This window comes from Triturus cristatus, chromosome 1_2 (genome assembly GCF_964204655.1).
Source record: "Triturus cristatus chromosome 1_2, aTriCri1.1, whole genome shotgun sequence".
NCBI lineage: Eukaryota > Metazoa > Chordata > Amphibia > Caudata > Salamandridae > Triturus > Triturus cristatus.
Genome location: NC_140580.1, coordinates 755,629,111 through 755,641,294, shown reverse-complemented (window position 1 = coordinate 755,641,294; position 12,184 = coordinate 755,629,111).

Below are 12,184 nucleotides of genomic sequence, written 5' to 3'. Positions count from 1 at the left end.
TCTCAGGTCGAGGGCAAACCGGTCGGAATGCATCCTTTAATATGCAAACTCCTAAAAGGTATCAGAGTAGCTAATCCACCCAAACCAAAGTACTCTTCTTTGTGGGATGTCTCACTGGTTCTGTCACTCTTTAATAGATGGCCCGACAACAATAGGTTGTCCAGGAAACAGTTGTCGGCCAAGTTGGCCATGTTGCTTTGCCTAGCGGCTTGTAGACGTTCTTCGGATGTTAAAGCTCTGGATATCACAGGTAGAGTATTCACTCCGGAGGGAGTTTCGTTTTCTATTACGTCTAGAACTAAAACAATGTCACGCAGTGTGGATTATCATGCTTTTCCTGATAATGCTAAACTTTGTGTGGTTCAATGCCTCAATGCTTATGAGGAATGTACCAGGTCTACCAGACCTGATGGGGTGGCACAATTGTTGATTGCTCTGCAGAAACCGTACAAACCTGTGTCTGTGGCTACCATAGCCAGATGGCTTAAAGATGTTATGCAGGAAGCAGGTGTAGATACTCAGGTCTTTGGTGCACATTCTGTTCGAGGCGCTATGGCCTCTAAGACTTTCATGTTGGGTTCTACTGTGCAAGATATTATGCATTCTGCAGACTGGTCGTCTGAATCAGCGTTTAAGCAGTTTTATTATAAACCGGTGGGTGATATATCCTCTGTTGTTTTTAATCAGCGTTAAACTAGCATAATACGAAGCCCCCGGTCCTGTAATAGAATAAAAAATTAGCTAGCATTCGCGCCAAGAATTTTCAATTCTATTAAGGACACAGAGGCGAGGATATTCCCACCCGGTTAAATTACAGTATTGTAATTTCTGTCCACCCGTTTGTATATATGCTCTGATTATACAGAAGTTACGGGTTGTTTTATCTCTGTTTTTTCAGGATCCGAAAAGAAGATGGACTAATCCTGTTTGCAGATTGACGTTCTTCCCAGCTGGTCTGGTTTTCTTCCACGTTAGAAGCTGTTGTTGAACTTTATTATGCTTATTGGACTTTTTGTTCGGAGCAAAGAAAGAGGACTGGTTCCGGTGTTACTGGCTCTTATGGGGCTCTGCAGGAAGTGATGTGGTGTATGCATCATGGGAAATGTAGTTTGTTTTTGCATAAGAAAAGTTTTCATTGGCTGCTGTGAGTAGCAATAAATAGAAAGAGAAGCATAATCCTCGCCTCCGTGTCCTTAATAGAATTGAAAATTCTTGGCGCGAATGCTAGCTAATTTTTTATTCCAATAGAAGCCCATGTTCACACCAGAACATGGACTTCTATTAGAATTCTCAATGGCATATTATCAAGCCCATTATCACCGCTTTAGCGGCAGTTATCTGCTGCTAAACCGGCGATAATTTTTAACGCCGTCCTTGATAATATGCCCCGGAGTCGGCTATACAAAATGGAGTTGATGGTCAATGTATCTTTCCTCATAGAATCACACCTGTTCATCAGTGTTGGCGGTTATGTCATCCATGTCGCTGAGCTATGCAAGGCCGCAGCACAGCCTCGTTGTCTAACCCTCACTGTGCTCGATAGCTGAGGGACGTCGTGATGCACAAATAGTCACTTTGGCAGTATCCCCATAGTTAGCAGAACATTAAGTGCAGGCCCTGCATACAAGGCAGATGGATTTTGAGACGGATGAATGGGGGCTTGTGCGCCGGGCTGACAGAGCTGCTTCAGAAAGCAGCCATCTTCCTCAGCAGTTGGCCACTCCCCCAGGACACCATTCTTGTTTGAGATATATTCCATTTTGTCATCCGGAAAGTCCTGCTGTGATCACTCAGAGGCCTGATGTTTTTGCTAATTCTTTGGTTGTACACATCTTGAGGAGCAGACTTTTCCTAGCAGGTCTTTGTTTTTTTTTGGAACAGCCCAACCACAGCCTAAGTCACTGTGCTCTTGTCAGGCACAGAGGAGCCAACCTCTTTACAAAGATTTTAAATGTGCTCGTGCACCAGGCTGTTTGCAATCTCAGCTCGATACTGCACCTGTTCAAAATGTTGACTGACGAATCTCAATGGGGCAGGGTAAGCTGCGGATGGAACTTTCAGGGAATAATATGGACCCAGCCAAACACAAGAATAAAAAGTTGTGATAGTCACTTGGTGGACAGGGGCCCAAACAGAGAAAATTGTAAGGTCCATCCACATGTACTTCTGCAGCATGTCCCTCTTTAGGTCTCGCCTGACCCAGCGCATGCGCTGGTCTGGCGAGACTTATTGAGAGGGCTCCAAAAAGTTCTACCAGGCCAGCCTAGAGCTACAGTGCATGTGCGTGGGTGCGCGTGCCGCGCTTTACCGCAATTACTTTCACTTTCGCGGCCGCTTTGATGTTTGATCGCGATCACTTGGCATAGTCAATAGGTCTCGCTTTTGGGACCTTATAAGTATTTAGTTATGCAACTGTTGCATGGCTAAACACATAAGGTCCCAAAGGCGAGACCTATTGGCTATGCCAATGCTTGTTTATTTTCATGGGCAAACCGCATTTTCCATGGTTCATGTACATTGTCAGTTAACAGAATCCCCATTGCTAACCCCTATTTTTGGCTGTGCATGTGACTGGAGGCTCTGTGTTTCTTTACACACCATTGTGCATCTCTTTGTGAGATGCTGCTTGTTTACTTGGGAGCTGCATCTTGTGTCTTAAAGAGCTGCTGTGTTGGGTGTATTGGCTTCTGGGTCTGTGTAAGAGCCATCATGTCACGCCTTGCCAGTCGTCTGTGTAAGGGAACTTTGACTTTGCGAGATGACCATAAAGGCTTGGTCTCGGCAATCGGCACACTGCGTAGTGGTTCCTCTTACAGCCAGACACAGGAAAAGACTGAAAGAGGATGTTTCGCCAGAGCAGGGTCCCAAAATAAAGACAACAGAGCCAGGTGAAGTCGTGAATCCAGAAAAAAAAGCTTAGTGTCTGCTGAATAATAAATCCCAGCACAAGGCGAGGGTACCTGCTGCCGGCCACTGGAAAAAAGTTCGAACGGACAGAATGGCTGCATGCACACGTGACAGATGCGTTTTGACTGCTGTAAACTGAGCACACTGCCCTCTCGTGGTGGTAATATAGAATATAACGATTTTGTATTAAACACACCACATGCTTTCTGTTCTACTCTGAAGACGTTTTCATCCTTCGCTCTGTCACCCTCAGCATCTTTCTGTATCGTGTTTGCTCCCTTCTCTGACCCCACCTCTGAGATCCTATCTTCTCTCTATTATCATCCGTTCTTCCTCTCTCACGTGTCTTACCCTTGCGTGCTTTCCTTGTCTCTCACTGTTCCACTGCTTAATTTGTAAAAAAAAATAAGTGCCTGGGCTCTCGTCAGGAGGACACTGCAGCTTGCATCACACATTGCTCCTGATCTATTGCCAATAATAGTAACAACACAACTGCTAACCATCACACTTCTACATGTGTGACAATTCAGACTATTTCAGGCCCCCAGAGCTATAAGAATGTCTTGGGCATCAGGTAACAGTAATTTTTAATGTATATTGAATTTATAATTAACTGTTGTACTCCTCTCTAAATTCGCCAGACAGTGCCACTGTCACAAGTGCCAGCGTTGGTAATTAAGTGCTGGTGTGGAGCACTGGAAACCACTGGCTCAAATTAAGCACTGCACTGTTCACTCTCACAGTTCCAACCTTTTCTTTTTCTCTCTCTCTCTGACATTCTCTCTATATGCATATATTCCTCCCGCCTCTTTTCCCATCATTTCTCTCTCTCTGTTTCCCACTCTCTCCCTCAGACCCGTTACCGCCTCCCTTGCTACTTTCTCTCTTCTGTTTCACACACTCTTTTAGTGCCCTTCCAGCTCTTTTGTTCACTTTCTCTCTGTTCCAGGATGCACTCTACACTCCCGCACTGAGGCGGTGAGGTGGTAAAAGTAGCAGGCATGGTCTCTGGTGAAGCTAAAGTGTAAAGTGTCCTTAGGACTGTCTTATTATGCAGCCACTCACCTATCCCAGGTTTTTTTTAGCAAACCCACATTTGCTGGAAAAATTATGTTTTTTAAGGTAAGAATTATTGGTCTTTAAAGCCACCTTGCTTTACAAGGATCAGTTTCTGGAAAATATAGTTCAAACACATATGTGACATTTTGGAAGTTTCTCCAGTTGCTCCAGTTTCCAGCTTCTTTTTGCACCAGATGGTGTGTAATTCCTTCTTATGGTGGGTATAGTGAATATGTAGGTCTGCCATTGATAGCACAGTTGTCTGCATTACCTACTGTTACTAATTCTTTAAAAGAGTGGGCCTAGACTCCATCATGAGGAGTATTTCTCTCACCTTATACTACTGGCTGTTACAATGAATCAGTACGGATTTGTAAAGTGCGACTAATCACCCGCAGAGGTATCCAGGTGCTCGGTTCTTGTTGGGATCAGTAGGAAGGCCAGGTCTTGAGTCCCCTTCTGAATTCTGGGAGTGAGGAAGATGTTCAGAGGCGAAAGGGAAGGTCGATCCAGGATTTGGCGGTGAGGTGGGAGAAGGATCAACCTCCCCCGTGGCTTTGGTGGCCGCAGGGAGTGTGCTCGAGAGTGAGGGAAGTAGATTGCAGGTAGCTGGAGGGTTGATGGAAGGTCAGGCGGTGGTTGATATATGCTGTTCCTTGGTCATGGAGGGCTATGTAGGCGGGCATCAGCATCTTGAATTGGCATCCTTTCTGGATGGGGAGCCAGTGGAGGTTCCTTAGGTGGGGGTGAAATGGGTCCGTTTGGGGAGGTCGAGGATGAGTCGGGCCGGTGAGTTCTATATCGTCTTGAGTCTCTTCAGATGTTGGGTGGTGATTACTGCATAGAGGGCGTTGCCATAGTCCATCTGACTGGTGACCAGGGCTTGAGTGATGGGTTTCCTAGTGTTGAAGGGGAGCCATCTGAAAAATCCTTCGGAGCATGCAGAGGGTATGAAAGCAGGCAGAGGAGACTGCGTTGATCTGGCACTTCATTGAGAGTTTGCTGTCCAGCAGGATGGCAAGGTTGCGGGTATGATCTGTTGGTGTGGGAGTGGGAATGAGTTTGGCGGGTCACCAGGTGTTGTTTTATGTGAAGGCGTTGTTCCCAAAAATCTGCACTTCCTTCTTGTCCGCTCTGAGCTTCAGGCAGTTGGTCCTCATCCATTCGGTAGCACTCCTCATTTAGTTGTAGAAGTTGGTCTTCGCGGTGGAGGGTTCTTCTGAGAGCGAGAGATGAGCTGGGTTTCGTCTGCTTTAGATATGATGTTGATGCCCTGGGTTCTGACGATGTTGGCCAGTGGCATCATGCACGTATTGAAGAGGGTGGAGCTGAGGGATGAACCTTGAGGGATGCCGCAGATGATGCTATAGGGGTTCTGAAGTGAAGGGTGAAAGGTAGATTCTCTGGGTTCGTCCTGTGAGGAAGGATGTGATCTATGTGTGGGTGTCACCCAGGATCCTCATGTGGTGGAGTCTCTTGATGAGTGTGTGGTGGGAGACCGTATCGAACACTGCTGAGAGGTCAAGGAAGATCAAGGCCACTGTTTCTCCCCGGTTGAGGAGGGTTTTGATGTAGTCAGTGGCAGCGATCAGGGTGGTCTCGGTGCTGTGGTTGGTGTGGATCCCAGTTTAGGAGGTGTCCAGCAGTTTGTTTCTCTCCAGGTTTTCATTGAGTTGGCGGTTGATGATTTACTCGAGGGCTTTAGCAGGGAAGGGGAGCGAGAGATGGGGTGGTAGTTCTTGAGTTCCCTGGGGTTGGCGGAGGGTTTCTTGAGGAGGGGTCTGACCTAAGCTTGTTTGTATCCACCTGGGAAGCGGGCTGTGATGATGGATGCTTTGAGAATGGAAGTGAGTTCGCCACAGATTTCCGTGCTCCTGAGGTTGAAGAGGTGGTAGGACAGGCTGTGGTGCTCTGTGTGATGAGCAGATCTCATGTGGTGAGCGGGTGCTTGTGGGTGGTGTCCGTTGGTGTGAGGAGGTTGAAGAGGTTGTGAATTGGGGTTCAAAGTTTCTGTAGATGGCAGATATTTTGTTGGGTAAATAGTCCGCCAGGGTGTCGCAGAGTTCCTGGGAAGGGGCGATCATGTTATCAGTGGATAAAGGGCAGGAGAAATCTCTGACGATGCTGAAGAGTTCCTTTGTTGTTGGAGCTCGCTTCGGAGTGGTCTGCAAGGGTGCCTCTTTTTGTGTTTTTCAGTTGTTGGTGGTTTTTGTTGAGGGCTGTCTTGAAGGTGGCTCTGTCTTTGGAATCTCTGCTGGTGCACCACCTTCTTTCTAGCCGTTTGGAATATCATTCCACCTTGCTTGCATTACAATGCATGACAGACTTTTTTTTACATCACAAAGATAAACTGAATCATCACACAATTATTTATGTCATACATACATCATGTAAAGATATATTGTTTCTATTTTTCACTGTGGAAGACTTTTTTTAAATGTTTCAGTTGGAACTTCCATTTTACATCCTGGAACACTTCATGTACATTGACAAACAAGCACCGGCAAAGCCAAAAGGTCTGGCTTTATTATGCCAGATTCAAATTCTCTTATATATTTTCACACGTTAAGGCCAGACCTATTAGCTATGCCAATGCTTGCATGATATATCTTCAAACAAAGCACATCTGACTCTGACATTAGCGCTGTGGGGGAGCCTGTGCAAATGTTTTTAATCTCAGACACATTGAACAAGAGAACAAAAAAGCCCTGCAGTAGGCTCACAGGAATGAGTTGTTAGTGCAGTATGGGAAGTAGGATTTTAAATAACAAAAGGTGAATTCTCCTTAGATTTTCTCACACCGTTCTGCTGTGAATGGTGGTTGGCTGTCAGATCGGAGGAATCCAGGATTTAGGGCCTTGAAATCCCCAACAAACGAAAGTTAGGAATTTCCAATTTCACTGCTGTGCCAGTCCACCATGAACCATCACACTATATGGTGATGGCACTCAAACCACGTCCGAACTCAATTGCTGTCTTGCTTGTCTGTGTTACCTCTGGAATACAGGTTGCTAGAGGACTGGTGTGCTCGTCCGTAGAAATGGTGTTTTTTCAGGTCGAGACAACAGTGCTTGCACTGAAGGATCATCTGTTGTATGTACTTTATGGGCTCTGGAGTATTGCCCCCAGGACATGTCTGCTTCCGCTTTTTTTGCTTTCTGCTTAGGGACTTTATTTTTACAAAGCATCCCTCCCAAGCTCTTTTTCGGGTGCATGTTCAGCTTCTGCGCCATATTTTAGTGCATCTTACCAACCTCCTTCCCTGTTGTTGCTATCATCCTTTGCGCACCCCCATCTGTTTGTTCCACCCCCTCCCGGCCACTCACCCACCCTGCTTTCATGTCCTCCCAGTCCCCGCAAATCGTTGCTCCTTCGGCGCTGCCCCCAGCGTTCGTTTAAATTGATTATTCTCGTTTCCCACAACTCTTCCTTGTAATTTTGGCTTTGTTCCACAGACTTTGAATAAAGACCCATTTTACAGAACAAAAAAAACAATTTACTCGGGTGTGTCACATGACCCAGAAATAGACGAACTTAGACTGTAAATTGAGTTTATGCTAGAACGAAGCAGACGCAACAAAATAGAGGAGCGGTCCGGACCACAGCCTCTGGTGCGGAGTGGTGGACAGTGCTTAATTTGAGCCGGAGCTTTCCAGTGCTGAGCACCGGTACTTAATTGGTTTCCGGTGCTCGGCACCAGCACCTAATTGTCAACACCACATTTAGGGCAGTCTGCCACAAGGTGGCGCTGCTCATGTAATTTAGAGATGAGCAGTCTTAACAGCTGTTTAGGAAAACAATATACATAAAAAAATTACTAATATCTGCCTCCCCAGCCATTCCTTTAGCTTTGGGGACTAATCTGAACTGTCACATTTACAAGGGAGAGAGATGGTTAATAGTTGTATTGGCAGCGATGACAGGGGCGATGGGTGGTACAAGCTGCAGTGGCCTCCTGGTCAGAGCCCTGGCACTTAATATTTTACAAACTAAGCACTGGTGGTGGGGGTGGTGCTGCTGGGTCTCTGGGTCTCCCAGCGGTGCTGCAGGGGAGCGAGAGGCTTGCAGGAACGAGCGAGGTAACAAAGCGGCTGCAATGTCCACTGTTCATTAAATGAGAAGCAGGCTTTAAAGGTTTAGCTTGCGTGTGACTAACTATTTTTAAACAGGACGGGGTGAACGAAATCAAAAGTCATGGCATACGCATATATGCTGTGTACATTTATTCAGAAATACACACTCCTCTGAGAATCCTGACTTCCGTTTTATGATATGGATATTTGAATTTCCCGAATCGTTAGGCTCCTCGGGTTGGTATATTGTGTGGCTTGTGAGATGCACACTTTCCCACAAATAGGCATGGTCCATCCACATCTATGAGACTCATTTACCTTTCAGAGCAAATTCTGATTCAGAAGCAAACTCCTGTTTGCAACTGTGGGATTAAAATTAGTCCACCTATTGCGCATCCTTCTAGTTATTGCTTGCGTAATTTGCACCTAGAGGTGGGCGAGCCGCTGAATGCTCGAACCTGAAGCCTGGCTCCGCTCGAGGTTCTGTTGGTACCTGGAGCCCAGCTTTTAATATGGCTTCTGCCTGCACCATCGCACATCTTACATTCATGCACAAAGAGGTCAAACAAAGCACTAATATTTGAGTCACAAAGTAGAAACAAATTGGTATCTGTTTAGTGGCTGGTTTGTACAATGCAAAACTAGAAAACCTGCATTAAACACGGATTCCCTGCGTAACAAAACGGAGTCATCATAGGCAAACATTTTATTTTATTGATCTGCCTTTTTCTTCACTAGTTCAAATGAAAGCACCTTCAAAATCAACAATCAAAATAAACACCTGGCTGGCTGGTGGCTGTGATTCAGTGGCTCCCTTACGTCGCATTTCCATCCGTCGACCTAAGGATTCCAACAGATGGTTTAACGACCACCTGAAAGAGCTTAAACTGAGCGTCCGACGGGCGGAGAGGCAATGGAGGAAAAATTACTGTCCTTTATCAAAAACTCACTTCCTCACATCACTGGCCAAATATAAAATAGCAATTCTCGCCGCAAAAACCACCCATTTCTCTGCAAAAATAACGTCCGCTGAAAATAAACCCAGGGAAATTTTTGGCATAGTGAATGACCTGGCATTCTCAGATCGAACCTTACCCCAAATCCCCCCCTCCCAGCCTCTTTGTGATCAACTTAACGCCTACTTTCTGGATAAGATTGTTACCATCAAGGCCAACATTCCACCACCTTCACCTGCATTCGTTGATCCTTCCCCTCCCACCGTTCAATGCCCTCTCACCTCCATTCCCCCCCTTTCTCAGGAATCATTTCTGGAGATCCTTCCCAAAGTGAAGTCGGGGTCTCCGGCGGATGTCTGCCCGGCACGTATTCTGCAGCAAATTTACTCCTGCTGTTCTGAACCCCCCATCGCCTTCCTCAACAGCTCCCTAGCACAGGGTGTAGTGCCCCCCGCGCTAAAGGCAGCCACTATAGTACCCATTTTGAAGAAACCTGGTGCGGACCCTTCCATCTCGGCCAACTATCGCCCCATCTCCTTGCTGCCCTTCTTGGGCAAGGTGATGGAACGCCACGTCACCGGGGTACTCAGCGCCCATATTGAGACCAATGGGGGGCTGGCATCTCGCCAGGCAAGGTTTCCGTCACAGACATTCGACTGAATCGGTTGTGGTCTCAGTCCTAGACAACCTCAGAAAGGGTATGGATGATAACAAACACCAGGCACTGGTCCTCCTTGACTTGTCCGCCGCCTTTGACACGGTGGACCATACCATCTTACTGTCCCGTGTCAGGGCGGCTGGAATCGGGGGATCAGCCCTGGTTTGGCTCTCCTCCTTTCTGAGGGACCGCACCCAGGCAGTGCGGCTAGGCGTCTTCTCTGCCACTCCCCTTCCTGTCACTTGCGGCGTTCCCCAGGGATCCTCTCTTTCCCCCCTGCTTTTTAATCTCTATATCTTCCCTCTTATCTTCGCGCTTCAGCAGCTGGAGGTCACCGTGTACAACTACGCGGATGATCTCCAGCTCATCTTTGATCTGTCCTCCTCTCCCCTTTCTGTCTCTAATTTCCAGTCTACCATGACATTTATCAGGGACTGGATGAACCACAACCACCTTAAGCTGAACCCGGATAAAACCGAGTTGGTTCTCACCGGTGGTTCATCCAGCCCCTGGAACTCTCTTTTTTGGCCCCCCTCTCTTGGGCCCGCACCTTCCCCCTCAACCACGGTCAAAACACTGGGTGTCAAAATGAATAATCAGCTCACCCTTCACCCACAAATCAGCTCCGTGGTCTCCTCTTGTTTCCTCACTCTCCGCACCATCCGCTCTGTTTCCCGCTTCTTTTCCCCTCAGGCACTCAAGATCATCTTGGCCGCCCTGGTGATATCAAAGCTGGATTATGCCAACGCCCTCTATCATGGCATTCCAGCTTACAGCCTGCGAAGACTTCAGTCGATCCAGAACCAGGCGGCCCGGCTGGTTTACGGCCTCCCACGCTATCACCATTCCACCCCCCTTCTCAGGGAGCTTCACTGGCTTCCCGTAAAAGAACGCTCCCTTTTTAAGACAGGCTGCATGGTCTTCCAGGCCCGCCAAGGCACTGCCCCCGCCTTTATCTCTTCTTTAATAAAACCCTATGTTCCCACAAGAGAGCTCCGGTCTTCCTCTAAGTCCCTTCTTCAGATCCCCCGCTTCACACGTAAAAAGTGGGGTGGGGCCAACTTCTCCACCTTGGCTCCAACATTCTGGAACTCCCTTCCTGACCATCTCCGTTCTGCTACCCAGTACCTCTCTTTTCGCAAAGATTTAAAAACCTTCCTCTTCAATCAGGCTTTCCCCGCTTAGCTCTTCATTCTTATCACTCTTGTCTTTTCCCTCAGTTGCCGATCCTGCCTACTAGCGCCAAGAAACCGCATGGTGTACGCTGCGCTTTAGAAATGTTTTAAATGAGAAATTAAATTAGAATTAGAAAATCCCGTGTTACAAATATAAGCTGTACAAATATATATTGTGTTTGATTTAAAAGACTATAATGTTCCATTACCTACAAGAATCTTGGCCACATACATGGTGCTTGTGACAACTGTTTTGCCTCATAGTTCACTAATGGCGCTTTCACCAGGGTGGGGGCAGGGGCAGGGGCAGAAAGGTTCTAAGTACATGCTTGAAACCTATCACTTTTAATAAGTACTTCTCAGTGCACTGCTTTAATTGACATATTCATGCTAAAGCTTCCACATGTGAAAGAAAACAACTTTTTTAAACTGTGATTTGACTTAATCATATTTTAACTGATGTTTGTTGTATGATTTACAAGGCAACAATTTTGAGGGCTCGGTTCGCACAGTGGCTCAAAGAGCCAAGCTAGACCCTTAGCTCAGCTCTGGCACAGTTTGCCCTGTTAATTTGCTGTCTCACCCACCTCTGTTTGCACCGTATAGAATATGGCTTAAATACATACAGGTAAACTGAGTAATTGCTAGGTTTGAGCATGTCCAAAATGGGTGTGCAGGGGGGCATGGGCAATTATGACATCATACCCATTCCGCACACCTGTATACATGCATACCCGTTGTTAGATCTGGGGGTCTCTAGTTGGCAGGGTAGGTACCACTGTCCAAGTAGGGACCCTTGCTTCTAGTCAGGGAAAGGGGGATACACTGTTAAGATAACCCCTGCTCACCCTCTAGGTAGCTTGGCCTGAGCAGTCTAGGCTATCAAAGGCAATGTGTAAAGTATTTGTACCAACACTCACAGTAACACAGTGAAAACACCACAGATTTACTCCACACCAGTTTTAGAAAAAATAAGGTATCTTTACTAAAAACTTCACAAGACCAAATATTACAGACAAACCAACATATAATTAAAAAAGGTTACTTTAAAGATAGTTCAAGAGTTTGCAGAAAGTACTCCAGGATGTCAAAGTCAGTGTCCTGCACAGTGCGACTCTCAATGCACAAAATGCGACACTCTCGTGCCCAACAGTACCTGTAGTTGCGATAAGGTTCCCAAAAGCTAGAACAAGGAAGATGGCAAAGGCGATGCGATGCTCCTGGGATCCTGGGGAGGCTTTGCAGCAGCCCTGCTTCACGCAGCAGAGGTGGATGCGCCGGCTCCGATCTGTAGGGGGAGGATGCGATACCTTTGGCTTTCGTTGCGTAGGTTTCTTAGGGGGAAGCTTCACGCAC